The sequence below is a fragment of the Lytechinus pictus genome, chromosome 3 (assembly GCF_037042905.1).
Source record: "Lytechinus pictus isolate F3 Inbred chromosome 3, Lp3.0, whole genome shotgun sequence".
Taxonomy (NCBI): Eukaryota; Metazoa; Echinodermata; class Echinoidea; order Temnopleuroida; family Toxopneustidae; genus Lytechinus; species Lytechinus pictus.
In genome coordinates, this window is record NC_087247.1 from 69,188,282 (window position 1) to 69,209,765 (window position 21,484).

General features: G+C 35.7%; 1 protein-coding gene across 1 annotated transcript in view; it reads right to left on the bottom strand.

Moving 5' to 3' along the window:
- Positions 1-7,686, bottom strand: part of LOC129256768 (NCK-interacting protein with SH3 domain-like) — a 77,594-nt gene extending 69,908 nt beyond the window's left edge. The window contains exon 1 of the transcript XR_010293162.1: positions 7,547-7,686. The gene's annotated coding sequence lies outside the window, so the exon portion shown is untranslated. The remainder of the gene's footprint in view (positions 1-7,546) is intronic.
- Between the last annotated feature and the right edge of the window lie 13,798 nt (positions 7,687-21,484).

The following is a 21,484-nucleotide window of genomic DNA, read 5'->3' on the forward strand; positions in this document are numbered from 1 at the left end:
CTAATGATTATCACATTTTATAAAATATTTCTTAGGCATAGGTGAAACAAAAAATGTTTAGCCTAGATGAGTCCATATAGCACATTCCTTCGTGACGTCGTTTTGTTATTTGTGATCAGATTCTAATGAGATTTTCAGCGTTCTGCTCGGTGAACTTTAGTCTATTTATTTTGAAATAAATTATTTTCAGCTCGGAGTACTCTTTTACAAGCAAATCCTTTTTAAATCTGAAAATTTATTTGAGATGACTAAAGTCTGCATGTATTCTGTTTTAATACAACTTGGGTTGATCATGGACTTAAAATGACGATCATGGACTTACAGTGACTTTTCTACAAACTGCATCTTATTTAAGACCAAAAAGTTGCCACACTTTTATTGACCGTAACATGTAATGAAGTACCACTAACATTAAAAATGATTATTTTGACTTCAATTCTTCAACACACGTCAAAAGCAAAACATGATTTTTTTATTTCATGTACAATATCAGTAAATCAAAATGGTATGAAGAATTCATAATAAAAAGACACAAAAAATATAACATAAAAATATAATCACATTATCACACTCGGCAAAGCTTCACAAGTTTACCCCCCCCCCTCCCCCACTGAAACGATGCATACGGTATATCAAAAGGAGTGAAAGGCCGGGGGGAAAAAATGTGAAATGATCGCGATCGAGCTAGCTACCTTCAGTTTTCATGTACATGTTTTCAATGTCGCTCACTAACACCCGTCAATTTACCTTAGCTGCATGAGCTGGCCGGGAGGAATATATTTTGGTAAGGATCAAGGAGATTATGACTAGATCTGTTCGATCATAGAGCTTCAGCTCCTTCCTCCTTGGTTGATTATTTGTACCAAGTCGCGTGCCGCCATTATTTTATTCATCCGTGGCTTATGTCTGCTTTGAGCGCGCGAACGTCGCTATGTACCCTTTAACCCAGGGAGCTCGAAACGAAAAGTTCTCTCCTTCTACCCCAGTCTCGATCGGCCATTTTGTTACAATTCATAACAAAAATGGCCGATCGAGACGGGGGTAGAAGGAGAGAACTTTTCGTTTTTTGAGGTTCCAGTTTGTGCCCAGATGTCAGGAAACTGCCACTCGTTAGACCTTCATCCATATAATCGTGGTAAGTGCATAATTTCTGTTTTCACAATTCATTTGGAGAAATATTTAGACCATAAATCACCCTAAAAGTCCCTAGTCCCGTGAGTATGGTAAAATACACGGTAAGCTCCTGGGCCCGTATTCCATAAACGAGATAAGCTTTTTGCTTAAGTCTTAGCAATTTGTCTTAGCATTTTGCTTGTCTAAGAAATCTTCCCTAACGATATTCTATAAACTTTAAGACATTGTCTCAAGTCAGACGATATGGCTAAGCCAAAGTCTCAAAGTCAAATTCTATGACCTTCTAAACTGCTGCAGGGGTGACTGCAACAAAATAGCAAAAATGTCATTGAAGTTGTTTTTTCTTAACAAGTTTGATTTTATTGAAACTAATTACAACTATTGTAGTAAAAGAAGAGCATTCATCATCCATATATGGTAAGAATTCTTTATTCAGATTATTCTATATTTTGTTAATTACCAAAACATTTCAATCCCAAACCGAGTGACTTGCACAGTTTTTTATGTATCAGTCCCATTCATTACTTTTCATGTATTGTTTGTCAAAATCTAAATGGGATAGGGTAGATTCCTCTCGACATCTTTATTCTACTTCAGTTGAAGTAGACCTAGGGTCTAAGGGAAAACATTTGTAACTTTTGAGACTAGTCTTGGGTCTAACATTAGGCCTAGATCTAGCCTAGGCCCAAGATCTACAACTAATATCCGTCTGTTTGGAGGAGAATTGAACATTGTTTTTACTTTTTACTTTCCTGAAGGCTGAAGCAAAACGTAACTTTGTTAGTCTAGTGCCGTAGTGGAGCAACTGAGACTGAAGCTACAAACTAGGCCTAGATCTAACGATAGACCTATATTAGTATTGGTCTAGGCCTAGAACATGCAGGACTTAGCCTGGCTTAGCCTTAAGACAGGGATAGATCTATCTAGATCTACATGTAGGTCTAGAATAGATCTGACTTAGACCAAAAGCTTCAGTCTCCGACTGTATTTTGGTTGTTCCGCTATCTAAATTTTAGTATTACGAGTACGACACTAAACAGTCTAACGTTACGTTGGCCAAGTCTCACCAATGTGATATGACAGTAAATGTCAGAAACTTTTAAATAAATCCCCAGAAACGACGGTTATTCCTGTCAACAGTGCTAGATATATCTCTATGCATTGCTTGCCAACTATGCCTAAAGTTAGATCTAGTCCTAGTAGTAGTCTAGACATCTATCTAGATCTACTCCTGCTTTAGGTCCATCTGTTTGTTTGGAGTTTTTATTTTATACATTTTGAGGACTTGTTTAGATCTAGGTTTCCAGGACTAGAAAACAGGCCTAAACCTAGACCAACACTGGCAACAGCTCAGTCTAGACTAGGGCCTAGATTTATATAAGAATTTAGATCTAGGGCCTAGCCCTAGGCGGCCTAGCCTGTGCTTTCTTCTATTCATTCTAGATTTTATTTCTAGCCTATCCGGTAGCCCTAACGTTAGGACTGGCTGATCTAGTCTACTGTTTGATCTAGAAATCTCTAACCTAGGCCTAGATCTAGACTAAATGACTTACTCACTTAGACTAAAAGTTAGACCCTATCTAGATCTAGAACTATACCAATCTAGGTGTACATAGGGTCATAGTAATAGGTGTAGATCTAGAGACTTGTAGACTCTATCTCAATGTAGATTCTAGATCTAAAAATAGTAAATGTAGGCTAGATCTAGTCTAGTTCTACTCATCTAACGTTAGGCCTGAGAAAGGAAGTAGGCTAGGGATCTAGCATTGGGTTATTTCTAGGACTAAAGAATCTTGATCTAGGCTTAGATCTAAACTAGGGGCTGTAGTTCGAAATCTTGAGGTCTAGCCCCCCCCCCCCAAAAAAAAAAAAAAAAAAAAAAAAAACTAGAACTAAGCCCTCAGCTACATGTAGTTCTCTATGTAGCCAAACAAAAGTTAGCATTGACCATTGTCTTAATCTTTTTTGGCGTATACATGTAGTTATCATACAAACACATATTTTGATGAATGCACATCTTCACATCAAGACTAACGTTTGTGCCACATTTCATGAGAATTGATTAAAAACTGAAGAAGTCGTTGGAACTGCAAGATTTTTACATAATTTTTGCCCTAATATACCGTTACCATGGCAACACAATTTCCGACACATGCGAAAATGTGTCTTGCACATCTTTACCTCAAGACTTATGTCTGTGGCAAACATCATGAGAAGTGGTTGAAATATTGTAAACTTGTTAAAACCACAAATTTTTCACCTAATTTTCGTTATTTAATATGTTGTTACCATGGCAACGCAATTTTTGTATATAGGCATAAAATATGTTTTGCACATCTTCACATCAAGACTAATGTTTGTGCCACATTTCATGAGAATTGGTTAAAAACTGAGGAAGTAGTTGGAATAGCAAGATTTATACATAATTTTTGCCATAATATACTGTTACCATGGCAACACAATTTCCGACACATGCAAAATTGTGTCTTGCACATCTTTTCCTCAAATCCAATGTGTGAGCCAACTTTCATGAGAATTGGTAGAAAACCGATGAAGTAATTTAAATTTTAAATTTTGGCCATAATACACTGTTACCATGGCAACACAATTTCTGAAAAAGCAAAAAAAAATTCTTACACCTCCTTACATTAAGACCAATGTGTGTTCCAAATTTCATGAAAATTGGTTAAAAACTGAGGAAGTAGCTCGAAATGCAATATAGGTATAAATTCTTTAAAAAAATTGGCCATGATTTGTTGGATTTAAACGTTGTCTTAAGACAACTCACAACTGTCTTAAAGTTAGGGCAAAATTCTTAGCCATGTAGAATTTATGAAATACAGACTCTGCATATTTAAGAAAAGTTACTTAGCCATTCATCCTAAATCTGTCTTAGTCGCGCAAAAATTCTTAGCCAAATTCTTAGACAAAATTCTTAGCCAATTCTTTATGGAATACGCGTTTTGGCTAAGAATTTTGTCTTAGACAGAAAACTAAGACAAAATGCTTAGATTTTTGACTTAAGCATGCTTATCTTGTTTATGGAATACGGGCCCTGGGCTCCGGCCCGCTGTGCGGGCCGGAGCTCCCTGGGTTATGTATGTACCCTTTAGCTGTAGTGTCTTTGCTATGCGCTACCGGTCATCACGGCAGTGCTACTACTACTAGTGCCGTTAGCGCGGCATACGTACGCATAGACAGCTGGCAGCCGTCTGTTTCGAGGAGTTTTTTAACATTTTTTTTATTTTTTATTCTCCTCATACACAGACGGCTCGCTAGCGTGCAGCCACCATTAGTGATTAGGGGACTTGCAATGCGAAATCCCCCCGTCGCCGTCGGGGCTCTTCAATTTTTGTCTTTAATGAATAAAAATTTTGAAAATTAACGCGACCAAAATGCAAATTAATATTCCCTCTTGCAAGGCTCCACATTAACTTTTTTTGGTGGTGGCCCATTCGGGCCACCAAAACCATCAAATAATTTTTTTTGGTGGCCCGATATTAAAGTTTGGTGGCCCGAAAAATATAAAGAAAAACATTAAAAATGAATAAAACAAACTTCTGAAATATTCATTCTGCAGCCACTACCACTAAGTTCCTTTCACTTTATACATCTTGTATGTAAACCTTGTTTGCTGTTATTTTACTTTGCTAATTGATAATTGTTTCTATCGTTGTAAAAATGAAATGATTGAAAGTGAATAAATGAATTGTATTGTTCGCAGGTTGTGTGGACTTTTTTTAAAATCTCTGTATAGAGATAATGGTAAAGTAAATAAATAGTGCATAGCAAACTCAGATAGATGTACAAAACAATGGTTTTTCCTTCCTTCCTCTTTGAATCCTAAAACCTAGATTATGCATGCCCCAAATCCAGTTTATTTCTGTTTTCTCTTTTGCAGCATATCATAGAAGGAGAAAATCACAGAAAAATATGCTGCAAAATTAGAACAATGCATAAAAGGGGGAAACAAACGAAAATAATTTTCAAAAAGTATATAACAAAAAGAAAACAAATATAATAAAAGAAATTAGTGAAATAAAACAAAAGAAATGAAATGAAGAAAGAAAAAAACAAAGAACAGGGAAAAAAAGAAAAAAATAAAAGAAAAAAATTAGAGAGAAAAAAGAAAAGAAAATGAAAGAAAAATTGATAAAACAAAGTTAATATAAAAATGGGGAAAAGGGGAAAATTAAGAAGCCATTACATATATTTTTTAACAGCTGTGGCAACAGTCTATTCTGACTGGAATATAATTAAAAGCCAAGCATATAATTTTCACTTACCTTTTGGGAATGGCACATTTCTATTTTTATATCCTTTAGTTTGTATTATTTTATTTTCAGTAGAAACATATTTTTCAATCAGGCATATTCAATGGGAAGGGGTATAAATGGTTTGACCACTGTCAAAAAAAAATGAAAGAAAAAAAAAAGAAAACGGCAAAAACTATATCTGGAAAAAAAGTGTGAGAAAAGTCATTCCCTATATTTGCCAAAATGTTGGAAAAAAAAATCACATTTCATATCAATGAAATGCCTTCCCAAAGTATTTACTTTCTCAAGAGTGGTTTTTAGAAGTCATTTATAAACAAGAAAGAAAGAAACTGTCTGTTTGTTTAAGGCTAGAAAATACACAGCTTCGAAAGAAACCAAGTATCTTCTTCTTCTTCTTCTTCCTCCGCTGATCCCGGAGATCTACAGCTGGTTGCTGTATTGTTGTATAAATAATCAAAGAGCACAAAGCACTTCCTCAGAGTAGAATAGATATCAGTGATATAATGCATTTACACATTCAACAGAGAAGAGAGAAAGGACTCGAGGTACGAAAGATGTGGATTTTGTGCAGGAAGAGTAAGAGTTTAGTAGTCAGCTTGTCTTGCATGGAAAAAGATAGTTTTGGATGGACAGGTAATAGAATGGACTTGGCATAGTCTTCACAGCAGTCTTGGCAAAATAAGGAGCAGATCGACATACATACAAATGCACACGTGGGACTGTGATGTACTTGCCTATGTGTTTTTATGTGTATTAATTCATGTGGAAATCGGTCTTTTTGAGTCAAAAGAGAGGTCATAATTCCTCTTCTTAATACTTGCAAATAATCAGGGTCCACCAGATTTTCTTAATATAGACTGTAGAATTGCATTTCATTGGTGTAAAAGGTGACTTTGACTTAGATTTTCAAAGTTCTGTGGAAGATTTCTCAGCAGCAACATTTTTTATCGCAGCTCCCTGAGTCTGAATAGGCTGAGCTAGATCTAGAGCACAGCTCAGCTGTATGCAGTGGCTTCATGCAAAGCTCACGCCAGCCGGCCGGCGCGGCTGGCTGGATAATAGCTACTGTATGCTATAGCTGTAGTGTAGGCCTAATATGCAAACTGTGTGTGTGTGTATTTGTGTCTAGATCAACAAAAAGGGCGCATGACGAACTGGCTTGCAATTTGAGCTGTAGAAAGTTGATAAATGCGTGCAAAATTGGGAGAAAAATTGCGCTACTTTGAAAATTATTGGTTGCCCGATTCGGGCCACCAAAACTTAACATTTTATCAATAATGGTTGCCCGAGGTGAATTTTTGGTGGCCCCGGGCCACCGGGCCACCGCTAATGTCGAGCCTTGCCTCTTGGCATTAATTGCCCAAAAACGGAGAAAAATCAAGTTAAAAGGAACAAAAACAGTGACTTACCTCGGCTGTCGCGCAAATTCACTTCCCCGTTTTATCCGATCTTAAGTACATAAACATATGGCCATTGAGTCCCCTGTACAGATCGCGCTAGAACTTCGGTCTCTGTATTTGGTGAGTGAAGCCAACGGAGTTCAGCTGAACAACCAACATAACAGAGACCGAAGCTTTTGGTCTAACGTACGCACAGACAGCAGCTGGTGAGGCGTATCAGCAAAATGCAACTGAGCTCCGCGGCTCCGCAAATTTTCAATAATTCGATTTTTAACATTCAATTTTTTTCTTTGTTGGGCATGATCGAAGATCGGCAAGTGATTGCCGATTGTGGTGAAATCGAATGGAATCGGTCATGTCGGTTGCCGATTGCAAAATCGGTTACAAGCTTAACTGAAAAGTTGTCTTTCTCCGACAGTTACCATAGCAACAGTCAGAAACCAGTGTCTCTTAACCAATCCAAACCAAGGATTTCACAAAAATAGTCAGCACTGACAATTTAGTCAGTGCCGACAACTTTCAATTCATGAAACACCCACCACGTAGACTGACACAGCACAAAATGGCATTAACGGGACCAAAGTAATCTCACGTAACAAGCAAATCGACATGCTCATGACTTGTATACTACATACATGGTATGATGGTTATATCATATATATAAACATCAATTCAAATAAATTAACATTTCATGGAAATTCAAGAATGTCGGATAAAATGGCAGTACTTTCTTACGTTTTATCACTAAGAGTAAGACTAGATCTCGATCTAAATTGTTCGAAGATACGTCACTCTCCCTCGAGTGGTACGGTAGGGGCTATGGCAAGCTAGCTAGTTAGGTCTTCTGTGTGGTTTTTTTTTTCATTAAAAAGTATGTTAGTCTCATAGAGATATATACTAATAATGGTGTGCAATTGGGTCCCTGTTAATTCGAGTACATACAAATTATAATAATTTATTTATTATGAGCGGAAAAAAATTATGCAATAATATCAATAGATTTGGGAATTCAGAAGTCGTTTAAATATTTTTAATGATTGGGCAGATTCACTTTCGTGAGATACAGAGTTTCAATATTTACACGTACCGATATAAATGTGCTTTTGTAATGCTGAGTTTTGAATTTAGGGGCTTTCAATTTCCAATTGGTATAGTGTCGAAAATATGTCTATCCGACGGTCAGTCGGATCGGGGTCGCCCTAGCCACTAACCCGTCTCTGTGGTCTAGTGGTGAAGGCACCGGCGTTCAAAGCTGGGGGCCCGGGTTTGCCCGGCAGAGACATTTTTCGGCATTACCAATTTTTCCAAAGGGCAGATAGCTCTGGGGAACCTTGATTTAAGCTACGCCTACCATTGTTCTCTTCATTCATTTCTTTCACAATATATATATATATATATATATATATATATATATATATATATATATATATCAGTGTTGTAGTGCCTTGATGCTCGGCCTTGGCCTTAAGGCGCATTAAGGCCTATTTTTTCCAAAGCCTTGGCCCGACCTTTCAAGCCTTGGCCTTGAGAGGGCCGTGGCCTTGGCCTTGAGGATTTTGAGCCTTGAAATCTAAGGCATTTTCAAGGCTTTTTCAAGGCATTTTGTATTTTGTACTTTCATTTGTTTTTATACAAGTAATTATAAATGTTTTAATTGTTCTGTATATTCAATGGCACTAATGGTCAATACTACCAGTCACCAGTAACAGCAGCAGTAGTAAGTGAGCTAGCAGGGTCATCAATTGTAATTATTAAATCACCATTATCAAGAATTATCACATATGTAATAAAGAAAACAGCAGTGATGAAAAATAACATTATTTATTGGTAATGTGTTGTAATCATGACTAATGATGATAAGGACAATATTAATAATAATGATAATAAAGACAGTAATAATGATTATGATCAAGAGTATAGTGCTTTGATGACAGGAATAATTCTGACAGATCTGACTGCAATTTTGACAACAATTTTCATACTTTAAACATATATAGCTAACTCTAAAGAACGATTTAAACAAGGTTGATTTCTATTCCATTAGGATTTTCCTTGTATTATTTTCTTTGGCCAACAAAAATGTTTTAAGTCTTAATGATATTCTGAAAAGATTTGGTAAACTTGAACAGTCTTCAATTTAGTCATATCCAAATGGGCTATGTCAATGGCATGATGAGCAAAAAAAATTTTAAGAGGCCAAGCATGGCATATGGAGCAAAATTTCTGCCAAAAAAAAAAAGAAAGCGATTGAAGCGAGCTAGCGAACAAAATTCTTCACCCTCTTGCTATAAGAAAAGATAATTTTGTGATAGATTGTGACGATATGTTTAGAAAATAATATCACATTTACTTCACCTTTTCCTTTCCCTTTTCCCCCTTTTCTAAGTTTAGTCTTGGTGGTGGAACTTCTTCTCTCTCTCTCTCTTTTTTTTTTTTTTTTTTTGGGGGGGGGGGGTTCTGATTTATTTTTAAACAGGTGAGAAAGAGGAATGGGAAGAGAGAGAGAGAGAGGAGAGAAGGGGGAGACACATGTAAGGGCGTAAGAAAGATGGGGGTGGCTGGTTAGGCAGAACATACTGCAAAATGAGTTAATAATGATAGGCAGTACATCTTTTCTAAATACATTTTTTGGGGGGTCTAGTGTCTCAGATTCACTGGAAAAAATGTTTACTTCTTTATAATCATATGATTCGACAGTGAATTTCATTTCTCTACAGTTTCAAGGAAATAACCAACGTGTTTGTTTTTGTGTCAATATGGTTTCAAGAAATGATAATTGATAAAAATAATAATAAATGATTAATAATTATTGATAATTAATAATTATTTAAATGTTTCAAGAAATAATTAAGATTTACCCTCCCCCGCCCCATTGACCAAAAATCAAGTTTTACAACTTCAGAATTGATTTTTCTTTTCCAAACCGCTTGTGCGCTACGCTTTTTCGCTGAGAAGTAAAACCTAAATCAAAATATCTTTTCAATTGGAAATCACTTTAAAAAGGCTTTGCTCAACTTAATTTTTACAAAACACACAGCTACTTCACGTTCACGCAGTTGATAATCTCATTTAAGAAATACATGTATCTGTGCACCAAAATGCCCATTTTGATATATAAGTGCCTTTTTGGCTTTGAACCGCCCCCCCCCCCCAATAAAAATAGGTTCTGCCGCCCCTGTCTCAGGGAGTGGAAAAAACATACGTTGAGAATGCCAGGATCAGATGACCGTGGGAATAATCATTATTGCAATGTAAATCGCCTAGAAAAATCATGTACTAAATGTATAAAGGTAACTATATTATTATTTTAATATTATGTCTAAATCTTTCATTAAGTTTTTTTTTTTTTTTTTAAGTACAAGGGTGAAATTTTTTTCTCGCTCAGTCCGCTCGCTCACATACATTTTGCCATGTGTGATGTCTGCCACCTAAGCATTGTTAGCTAATTGTTCTGTATATCGTAAGTTTGAAATGCCTTGGTCTTGAGGTTTTCAGGCCTTGGCCTTGGCCTTGGGTTTCCATGCCTTGGCCTTGGCCTTTGGTATTAAAGCCTTTGCCTTGGCCTTGGATGTTTGGGCCTTGACTACAACACTGGTATATATATATATATATATATATATATAGGTGTGTGGGTGTGTTGGGGGGGGGGTGCGCTTGCATGTGTGTGTGTATATAACAGAACAATGGAGAACTCAATGTATCCCTTTCATATTATTTTAAGGAGAGATTTCAGCCCATGTCAGCACCTCCACTGAAAGATGGTTCCCAGGGCCCTGTCTTGGTATATAGCATACATGACTCATTCTGACCTTCTTCGTATAAGTAGTCACGTGTAATAACATAGTATAGTCTACGCTTGCAGACCTTTATCAGTTATCACCGCAGTAGTCATTCATCTTAATTTTTATCTTCTCATTCTGTTTTTTTTCTTTCTACTTCTTCTCCTCCCCTATAAAATAATTTGGCAAGGTTCCCAGTCCATCAGGGAAATCAAGGAACTAAGGATTTTATTTATTTTTTTACATTTTTCCAGTCAGGGAAAAAAACAGGGAAATTTGGTTTTAAAAATAGGCCTACCTCAAAATCAGGGGGAAATGCCTCAATTGAGGGCGAAATCAAAACAACATCCATTGAATGAAAAGTTATTTGTGGTGGTTTTTTTTAGTGTAGCCTCTTTTAATACAGTTCAAGTACTGGTACAAAAAAATAAAATAAATAATTATCAGGAAATTTTTAAACTTCATTAGAGAAAAATCAGGGATTTTTGTTTTCTTTGGGAACCCTGATTGGGTTAAGCCAGCTAGCTAGCCGTTAACTCTCTCCAGTAGATCGTACATACATAGAGGTGGATAAATAATAATCTTATATTTTCCACCTCTAGGATCGTTCATTAGCGTTATTTTACAGAAATATAGCAAATTTAATTTCTTTTCACCAAAACCTTCAAAAAATCCCCAAATTTGGTTTAATCCCCAAAGGCTTTTGAAAATCCCCACATTTTCAAAATTTGGGGATGGAAATATACGTCACGGCTCGGTGTAAAAATGGCAGAGGTAAAAATGGCAGAGGTAAAAGTGGCAAAGGTAAAAATGGCAGAGGTAAAAATGGCAAAGGTAAAAATGGCAAAGGTAAAAATGGCAGAGGTAAAAATGGCAAAGGTAAAAATGGCACAGGAAAAAATGGCACAGGTAATAATGGCAAAGGTAAAAATGATAGAGGTATAAATAGTCAGTTTTAAACCCCCATGCCAAAAAACCAAAAAGCCCCTCCATGTACAGTAGATTAAATATGAAAGGTTCTGAGAAGAAATTTGGAATTATAATGTTTGACTAATGGAAAGGGTAACATTTTCAAATGATGCTGTAGATCTTCTGCACCAAATTGATAACACTTGAGTTGGTATTTCTTATTTTTTCCTGGACTTACATGCACGGTCTTCTCATGTCAAATCGCTCTTCTAATATTCAAATTTGAAGCACACTTTGGATCCCAAGTATTATACTTCATTCATTACAGGGGAAATCCACACTGACATAAAGATTATTGTAGAAATAGCAGAAAATAATTAAAATGATACTGGTGGGGGTTTAAGGGAATCCATCAAAGATTTAAAAAGCTGTTAGAATTTTACATTTTAACGGTGACGTCATTTGCGAGCAGTTTTTCCCGCATATGGTGTAATAAAAAATATCAATGAAATGTCAATTTAAAAAAAAAATGAAAATGGCTTTTATTGTAACATACAAATCATTTCACATCCGCACCTGAAAGATTTTTTTTAGCAATCATGAACCACTGATTAAAATATTGAAAATTATACATTTTGGTGCATTAAATACGGGACAGCTGCTAGTATATGACGTCACAGATCATAAAAACTCAAACTTCCAATAACTATCTTAATCTTTGATGGGCTTGCCGCAAACTTTCACCAATATATTTTTCTGCTAATTTTACAGTAAACCATTTGTCAGGGTGAATTTCCCCTTCAAAACAGATCGATAGAATGGTACCTAAGAAACACCTAAAAATTCAAATCCCTGATTCGCTACACATTTCAAAATTAATGCGGTAACCGTTACCATAGAAACTAGGTTAGGAACCTGACATCCACTTGGACTAGGTGCAATGAGGTATTGCTCTGAAAAACTGAACACTAGTTGCTATTATTATATCATTTACATTAAACTATATACGTATCATATCAATATCTATTCGGATCCATTATGATGTTGAAATATGAAAAATTGCTTTTATTGCAGAACGTTTTGTTATTTTTCTGTTATCCAAGTTATGCCAGTGGTTCAAAGAAATCCCGAACTAGTCTATTTCAGTGTGTTAATGGTAGCGCACATTGGTCTTTACATTAAAATTTGTTGGTTATGTATGGGATGAAGTGCTGTTCTACTATACGAACTGGCCAAGATAAATACTTTCATCAATCACTAATTGAAATTATTTTGGCATGAAATAGTTTGAGTTTGATCATATCAACGATAAAGTATAGACCTAAAATGATGACAGAAAAATCCATATAATCTAATCAGTTCATAATACTCCTTTCGTCGAGAGGAGTCCATTCAAGTTCAATAACTATGACTGATATTAACCGAAAATGTTCTGTTTTTTCCTTGTTGATGTAGCATATCATGATCTTTAATTACCTCTGCCATTTTTACCTCTGCCATATTTACCTCTGCCATTATTACCTCTGCCATTTTTACCTCTGCCATTTTTACCTCTGCCATTTTTACCTCTACCATTTTTACCTCTGCCATTTTTACCTCTGCCATTATTACCTCTGCCATTTTTACCCGGCACCATACGTCACTCTAACTGTACTCCAATATCGAGAGGAGCGCGTGTGAAGATTCGAATCCGCCACGCGGAAAGTAACTTTATAAAAATTTCACCAGAAAATTGAAAACAAGTCACCAAAACCTTACAAATTAGACCAAGTGGCATGTAGAGGAAATGAATGTTAGACTATCTGGGAATTAGACAAAGTGGAAATTAGCCGAAGTGGAAATTAAACCAAGTGGAAAGCGGCCGAAATGAAAATTAGACCAACTGCACATTAGACCAACTGCACATTAGCCCACATGCACATTACTCCAACTGCACATTAGACCAACTGCAATATAGACCAAATGAATAATGGACCAAGTGAAGATGAGACCAACCGGTAATAGACCAACTAGTATTAGACCAACCGTCTATTAATTAGACGAACTTTTATTAGGCCAAATGCAATTAGACCAAGTAACGATCATCCCAACTGGGCATTAGACCAATTGGCTATAAGACCAAGTGGTCTAAGTGGGTTTAGCCCGAATGTTGTTAGCCCATCTGATGATTAAACCAAGTGATATTGATCAACCGTCAGTAAACCAGTCACATTAGGGTTCAATTCACTTAGGCATATATCATAATCGCAAACACAAGGCCGATTATGATTAGTAAACCCATTCTTTTTGTTAATCTATACATTTGTTAATTAGAGAGGTAGCAAAAATAATTTGTTGGGGAATATGTCATGCATAGGCAAGTAAGGCCCCCTTTTTATTTACTTGTCATTTTTTTTCTGCAACAAGTTGAGCTCGCTTTCGGTTGTTAATAAAGACCCTTTTTTTTTTGGGGGGGGGGGTGTCAAATTTTTCGTGGAACAAAAAGAATTCGAATTCGGTAATGAATTTTTCTCCTTTCTAATTGTTTTTTTTTACCTGTCAAATTTGTCCTGTACAAATGCTCCCCCATGTAAAATCCTGGATCTGCCCCTAAGTAGGGTTGTCATCAATTCAATTCAATTCAATTCAATTCATTTTATTGTCATGTATAAAAAACACAAAAATTGTCCTCGGACTCCTTTCTTAACAAAAAGTGCATTAAAAAAAAAATAATAATAAATAAATAAAAAAAATAAAAAAAATAAAAAAATAATAAAAGAATAATAATTATAATAATCATTCACAAACTATAAATACAATACATCAAAATAATACCTACATGTAGTATAAATATATCAATAAAATAAATATACATAAATATACCCTGTCTGCATGCTTGAGCACCCAGTGCACCCACGACACGACACCAACCACTGACCCACTGTATGAAACAAAGTGTCACCACAGTGGAACAATGCGATCTAAGGTGGGTACTCAAGCATGCAGACAGGTCATATATAGTCATATATAGTTATGGTCATGAACAAGTACCACAAAACTTCGTGTGTTAGTGAGATGATCAAAACCTTCGGCTGGCAGACTCTTCAGCAGAGAAAAGATCACAAGCCTCTCCATGCTCTTCAAAATAACCAACAACCTTGCACATTGCACAATAATTAACTCAAAACTTGCCCCACTACCAACTCGCCTGTGTCGTTCTCACAACAGACAGTTCCAGCTGATCACCTATAGGACCCAGTACAGAGGATCGTCATTCTTGCCTGGCACTGTGAAGGACTGGAGCGGTCTACCAGTTGAGGTAGTGGATGCTGCATCCCTTGACACATTTGTGACAAGGGTCAGCAAGTAAACGGCATCACCAGCAATGTCTTTTTTTATCTTTAAGAAAAAAACAACGTTTAAACAGTACAGTAGGATATCGCATACAAGGTCAAGTCAACTTTTTTTCAACTTTGCCATAATAATCAACACTTTGATTGTGGGCATCAACGGAAAGACAAGACCTCATTGTATGTTTACTCTGTGAAATTTTCCTGTCATAACATCTTTTATCTCTTAATTGGTTCATTCTTATAATAAATGATCCTTTTTCAAATCATCAATGGTTCACCTTCTTTTAGATAAAATATGATCTCTCCTTTTCCCCTTTACATAAATGTTACTTTTATGATCCTTTGGCCATATTTTTTTATTTTTTACCAAAAAAATAATAAAAAGAATAGTGAAGGAGTAATTGCTTCCGATTTACCATTTCCTTACACACTTGGCAGGGGCCGCAGAAGCGGGGGAGGGGCTGGGGGGCTTTATCCCCCACTTTTTTCTAAAACCGTGTACAAAAATGTAAAAATGACCATATGAATGTGATATTTTGCATGATCAGCCCCCCACTTTTGGCTCAGCCCCCCCCCCCCACTTTGAAAACCGTTCCGCGGCCCATGCTTGGGGAAAATGTTCAACTTTTGCACCCATGAAGTTTTCATTGCTGTTTTTTTGTAGTGTCAGACGATCATTTTATATAGGCCTATGTTTGGTATATTACCACCGATAACAAAACAACAAAATGTCTCTCTTTTGAAAATAACGGTGGAGATCTACCGTAACCATGGTAGCCAGGACCATACAAAGTCAAATAGACTGTTGGCGCGATGTACTGCAAACGAAATCAACCGATAATCAATCCATGCAGTTCTCTGTTTTAACTTTGCGTTATAATATTGGGAGTGGATTTGATTTTATACTAAGCTAAGATAGGTCTACCATATCGGCTTGACAAGAAATTTAATCTACGTACATCATCATCGTCATCATTATCATTATATGATGAAAATGATAATAATAATAATAATAGTAATGATACTACTACTACTACTAATAATAATAATAATTATAATAATAATAATGATAATAATAATAATAATAATAATAATGATGATGATGATGAACTCCCGACCTCCCGGTTGTGAGATGGACGCTCTATACCATCTGAGCCAACACACCGGTTCATATAGTTGGGGTGAGAAATATTCTCAATTTTCTCCTCTCAAGTTAACGACTGATGGTGATATCATGGGAAGAACGCCATCAACATAACTGTGGTTCGTTTTTTTATCACCATATAGGATATGACTTTCAATCCCCATCGGTCACCATGCAAAAATATATGTACTCACTCCCTGATTAAATAAATCTTTGCTATATGGAGCTGAGGTTCCGGCCTGCGCAATGCTGTAACGCACACAAAAAGAAATAATTGAACAAAATAAACGGGACAGCAGAGATGATCGATTTCTTTTAAAATGTGGACCGACGTTATAGAATCAGTACAGTTCTCTCTCTTTTTTTAAATAGAAGTTAGAGGGATAATAAGATACTTCCTTTAAAAAGATAGGGGTGGGGATGGGGGCGGAAGGTAGGTATTCAGAACAATGAAATACACTATAGACTGATAAGGCAGTTTTTTAAGCAATAATTTGGGCACTCCTTGCAGCTTTTACCTTAGCTGTAACGACCTTAATGATAAATATTGCTATACAGTGCGTATCAAAAAAAAGTTTACACTTGGAAAAAATACTGTAAAATTATACATTTGTAATATCCTGAAGATTTTTCCAAATTTTAACATTGGTACAGATCCATTGAAGCAAATGACGATATAACTGTCGAAAAATATTTCCGCTTGAGTGAGCACCACTTACTTTTGAAAAGTTAGTGAAAATTGATTTGCGCAGAACTTTGAAATAGTTATGCGAATAAAAGTAGACCTTAATAATGAAGAACACGTGGAATTTAGCTAGTAAAATTGATTTGAAGATATCTTTTACCTTTTCAAACTTGTTTTCTTGCCCAAAACACTTTGAAGAGTGCATTGCGCCCCACCCCACTCCCCCACACACCGAGGCCATCGTGACGATATTTGCTTTACACTGAGCTGTGATTTACATGAAATGGCTTAGGCTTGATTTTCATGTTGTTAATCATTGTCAAGCTTTGGAAAAGTGTGGAGAAACAAGTATTGAATGAAAAATGAAATGTAGACCCACTTTAAATGATAAAAACTTGGTGAAAAAATGCTGGAGATGTCTGATATAAACTTTTGTTCAGATTCATTTATGTCCTCAGATCCAGCTGGCACAAAAAGGGTAAATGTTGTGCTTATTAAGTGTTGAAATTTCAATTTGGGTGGCAAAATTGTTACAAAATGCTTGAATGTATCCGTTTTATTTCAATTGACTAAAAGTGCAAGGGAAATGTATGAGAAATGTTTCGCAGGGTAAGTTTGATTTCGCCCTTTCCCCTTGACACAGCGTGAAAAGGAGCATTTCTGCGCAAACACATTTCTGCGAGCTTTACAAAAATGGACAGTGCTCACTCAAGTGTAACATTCTGTCAAAACTTTTACTTTCATTGGATAGATGAGACCCAAACCCAAGATTATATGTGAAAAAATTACCCACATGTTGTATATATTTTAATTCCCAGGGCTTTTTCAAAGTGTAAACTTTTTTTTGATACGCACTGTAGAGCAAAATCTCCATTCTGGATTACATGAGCAATAACATATTCGAGTAATTAAATGGGTACTCCAGGCTGAAAATGAAAATGACAGATTAAGGGAAATCAGAAAAATAGGGCCTACTGAAAATTTGAAAAACAAAGTCATAACATTTTAAAGATTTTTATTATTTCGGTGAAACCGTTCTATGCTTGTCTTTATGAATATTCAATGAGCAAACTGACAATGTCATATCCCTCATTGTTCTTTCGTATTTTATTATATGAAATTAGGTTGAAAACAAGGATTGGCAATTAATTTAATGAATTAGATATTTATTGCTGCAACTTATTTTATTATAAGTGGGACACATCATACGCACATTGTATGAAAATGTGATTTTTTATTTCATGTTTTAACATAAGAAAACGGATATTGGGAACATGATAATTATCATCAGCCATTTCTCATGAATATTTAAGACGACGTGCATAATTTTTTTCACTGAATATTGCTCGACTGAATAAATTCGTCGTTTGTTATCAGATTTAGATGAAATTCTCAATATTTTGCTCGATGAATTCTATTATGTATATTAAAGTATGATTATTTTCAGCCCGGAGTACCCATTGAATGTCAATTGTAGAATAAAGTATGAGAGAAAGACACAAGATTCAAACCAATATATTTTCGTAAGAATTATACCAATAATCGAAAGGACATGGACCTGGTTATCGATGTTAAGACATGTTTTTTTTTTATAAAACAAATCCTATTTCATTTTGAGTTGGGGGAGAGGAGCGATTGCCCCAATATATACTTAATATACAAAAGAATGAGCCTGCTAGATATTTAACAAGAAACAGAATCTAAACAGAATAATATTCACTGAGTAAAATGCTGAAAATTTCATGAAAAAAAATGATTACAAATAACGAAGTTATCAAAGATGTATAGTTATATGCACCTGTTCATGAATATTCATTGAGGTTGGCTAATGATGTCATTTCCGCTCTGTCGCCTTTCTTATGTTATTACATGATATCATAAATATTTCATATTTTCATACATTTGTGTATGTCTCCATAATGGCAGGGTAATAGTGTGCCATTGAATGGGCAACTAGATAATCGGCGACTCATAAATGCTATATATATATATATCAATATCATCATTATTAATTATGTTCACTGTACTCTGTTGAAAACATGTGTCTTTGCTTTAAATTCTTGTAATGGCAAGAGAGTCTATACTGTTAATGTTGTTTCGACGTTTGTCATTAAGGTCAGAACAATAACTACTGCATTTTTAAAATTTATTTCCATGTTACGACAGTATGGCCATATTTAAATTCAAAATATTGTTATCACATAAAATCGTAAGGCCTATTTGAAGAAAAGGAAACTGAATTCCAGGTGCGTCTATTGGCGATTTTGTATAATGTATATGAGTGTCTTAAGATAATATAATATAAAGTAAAAACCCGCATTGGGACGTATATCTAAAATGAATGTTTGATGTAGATGATGCATGATAAAATGCAATACAGATCACTCAGTGAGCAAGAAACTAAGTTTTTATTCCGCGTTGCCTTGGGGATGATTGCTAAATGTATGGCATGTATTAAGTGCAATGCCGGGTGAGTGATGTGAAAACTCAAATGACAAATCAAATGAAACAATCTATCACAATAAAACACCCAACTTGGTTCTCACCAGTATATTGTATTTAGTGCTGGGTAAATCCTTTCCGCTCTTTATATCAAACATTTCTTCTACCCATTCATTTTCTCTATGATCTGTCCCATTGATTTATCATTGTGGATTTGTGTGTTTAGAGTGCAGTGGGTGGGTCTCATACAGGGTGGGTGTGCGAATATGTCCATTAAAATATTATTTATGTTCATTATCTTCTTCTCCCACGGTGACCGTGAAGTTATTTGTCCGTCGTCATTATTTACATTATTCGCCTTTTTTTTTTTTTTTTTTTTTTTTTGGGGGGGGGGGGGGTCATCCCACATTTCCCTCGCCCCCGTTCCCGTTGTCTACGCCCCTGGTCATGGTCATTATTGTCAGCCATGCAGTGGCGTACAGATGACGTAGAGATTTATAACGACCTGGAAAAAAATAAAAGGAAAGAGAGAAGGGTGAAATATGACATTATTTTCACAAAATTGGATTTTTGAAATTAAATTTCGAAAATTTTGCTCTCTCGCTTGGCTAGCTTATATATATCATATATATATATATATTAGTGAAACAGGGACCTATACATTGCGAGGGTGCTTTGGAGTATATATTTCAGTTGATGATATAAATACAGCGAGAATTAGCAATGAGACGTAGCAGGGGTTCAGTTCATCAAGTTTAATCACAAGCTTTCGGCCATAAGTGGGCCTTCTTCTGGTACAATAATAGAGAAGCAAGTGGCAATAATGTACAAAAACTTAAGTAAGGCTTATTTAAGTCGTTGAAGTCAATCATGATTTGGCAGCCGCCTTATGAAAATCTATAAACAGACGTCTTAAAGAATACATATATATATATATATATATATATATATATATATATATATATATATATATATATATATATATATATATATACTGTATATCATCATATATATATATGTTTAGGCAGATCCTATATGTTATGGAATTAGAGTATACCAAAAAAAAAAAGGTTTATTTCTAAGGATATTGGTTTGAAATAATGTACAATTATATTGGGCGGCTGCTAACCATGATTGACTTCAACGACTTGAATTAGCCTTATTTAAGTTGTATTAAAATTTTTCTGTTTATACATATTCCGCAAATTTGTTTGTACATTATTGCCACTTGTTTCTCTAGTACTTCAGATACCTGTAGAAGGCCCACTTATGGCCGAAAGCTTGTGATTAAACTTGATGAACTGAACCCCGTCTACGTCTCATTGCTTATTCTCGCTGTATTTATAGCATCCTCTCAAAAATAAAAAATATATATATACATACATATATATACATACATATATATATATATATAATTTATATATAATATTAATGGTATTATCATTATTATCAAGAGTGTCCCACGACCTGATGCATGCCTTTATAAAGCACAACCAAGGAGAAGTAAGAATCATAATCCCATTTTGACATGATTGTGGGTGTGCGATGAGCCGCAAGATGCAAATCGATTTGATAGAAATATCAGGAAAAATGAAATGACTTTAGCAGTGTCTTGTTTTCAGCACTTGTTGTTATTCCATTATCATGCAAGTGTAATTCATCTGAACTGGCACGCAACGAGAAAACCATGCAGGATCCAGCAAAGGTAAGCTGAGCAACCGTGTAAATATTACGTACAATGCACTTAAGAAATGATTCATATAAAAAAGGTGAATATTTCCAAAAGAAAATGGGTTACTTCTATTCAGTATCCCCATACAACTGATTTATATTGTAGGTAATTAGAAAATGGATGCATGTGAGTTCATGAGCCGTAACCACTCAGTCCGCCATGGTCTAGGCATCGCCTTTGCATTTTGAGCGTCCAGTGCGGATATTTTGTGAGTAATTTGGCGATCACTGATGCTCGCATATCGTTAGTGAGATGAGTGTGTGTCTGTGTGTGTGTGTGTGTACCATCGACGTGCGTTCTCTATGACTACCATTTTCACTCGGTGAATACACACATCATGCAAAACTGAAGCTGTACGCTCTCGTTCCACCTACCCACATACTATATGCGCTATAATCAATGGATTCGCATGGATATTGGCGCTACTTCACTATCTCCCGTAGACAAACGCCCTTATTCTGTAGGGGAGCTAATCACTACATCCAGCCGACCTAGCACCGGAATCATGGATAAATCTAGCTACTTGTAAAAAATGATGAGGATTACTTTCATATGTGAGGGTAGCTTAAGTTGTAGATCAATTGCTTCACGGCACAGTTAGCTGTATCCTTATCTGTCTTTAAGTTTGTGGATGACCGTTGTAGCGAAAG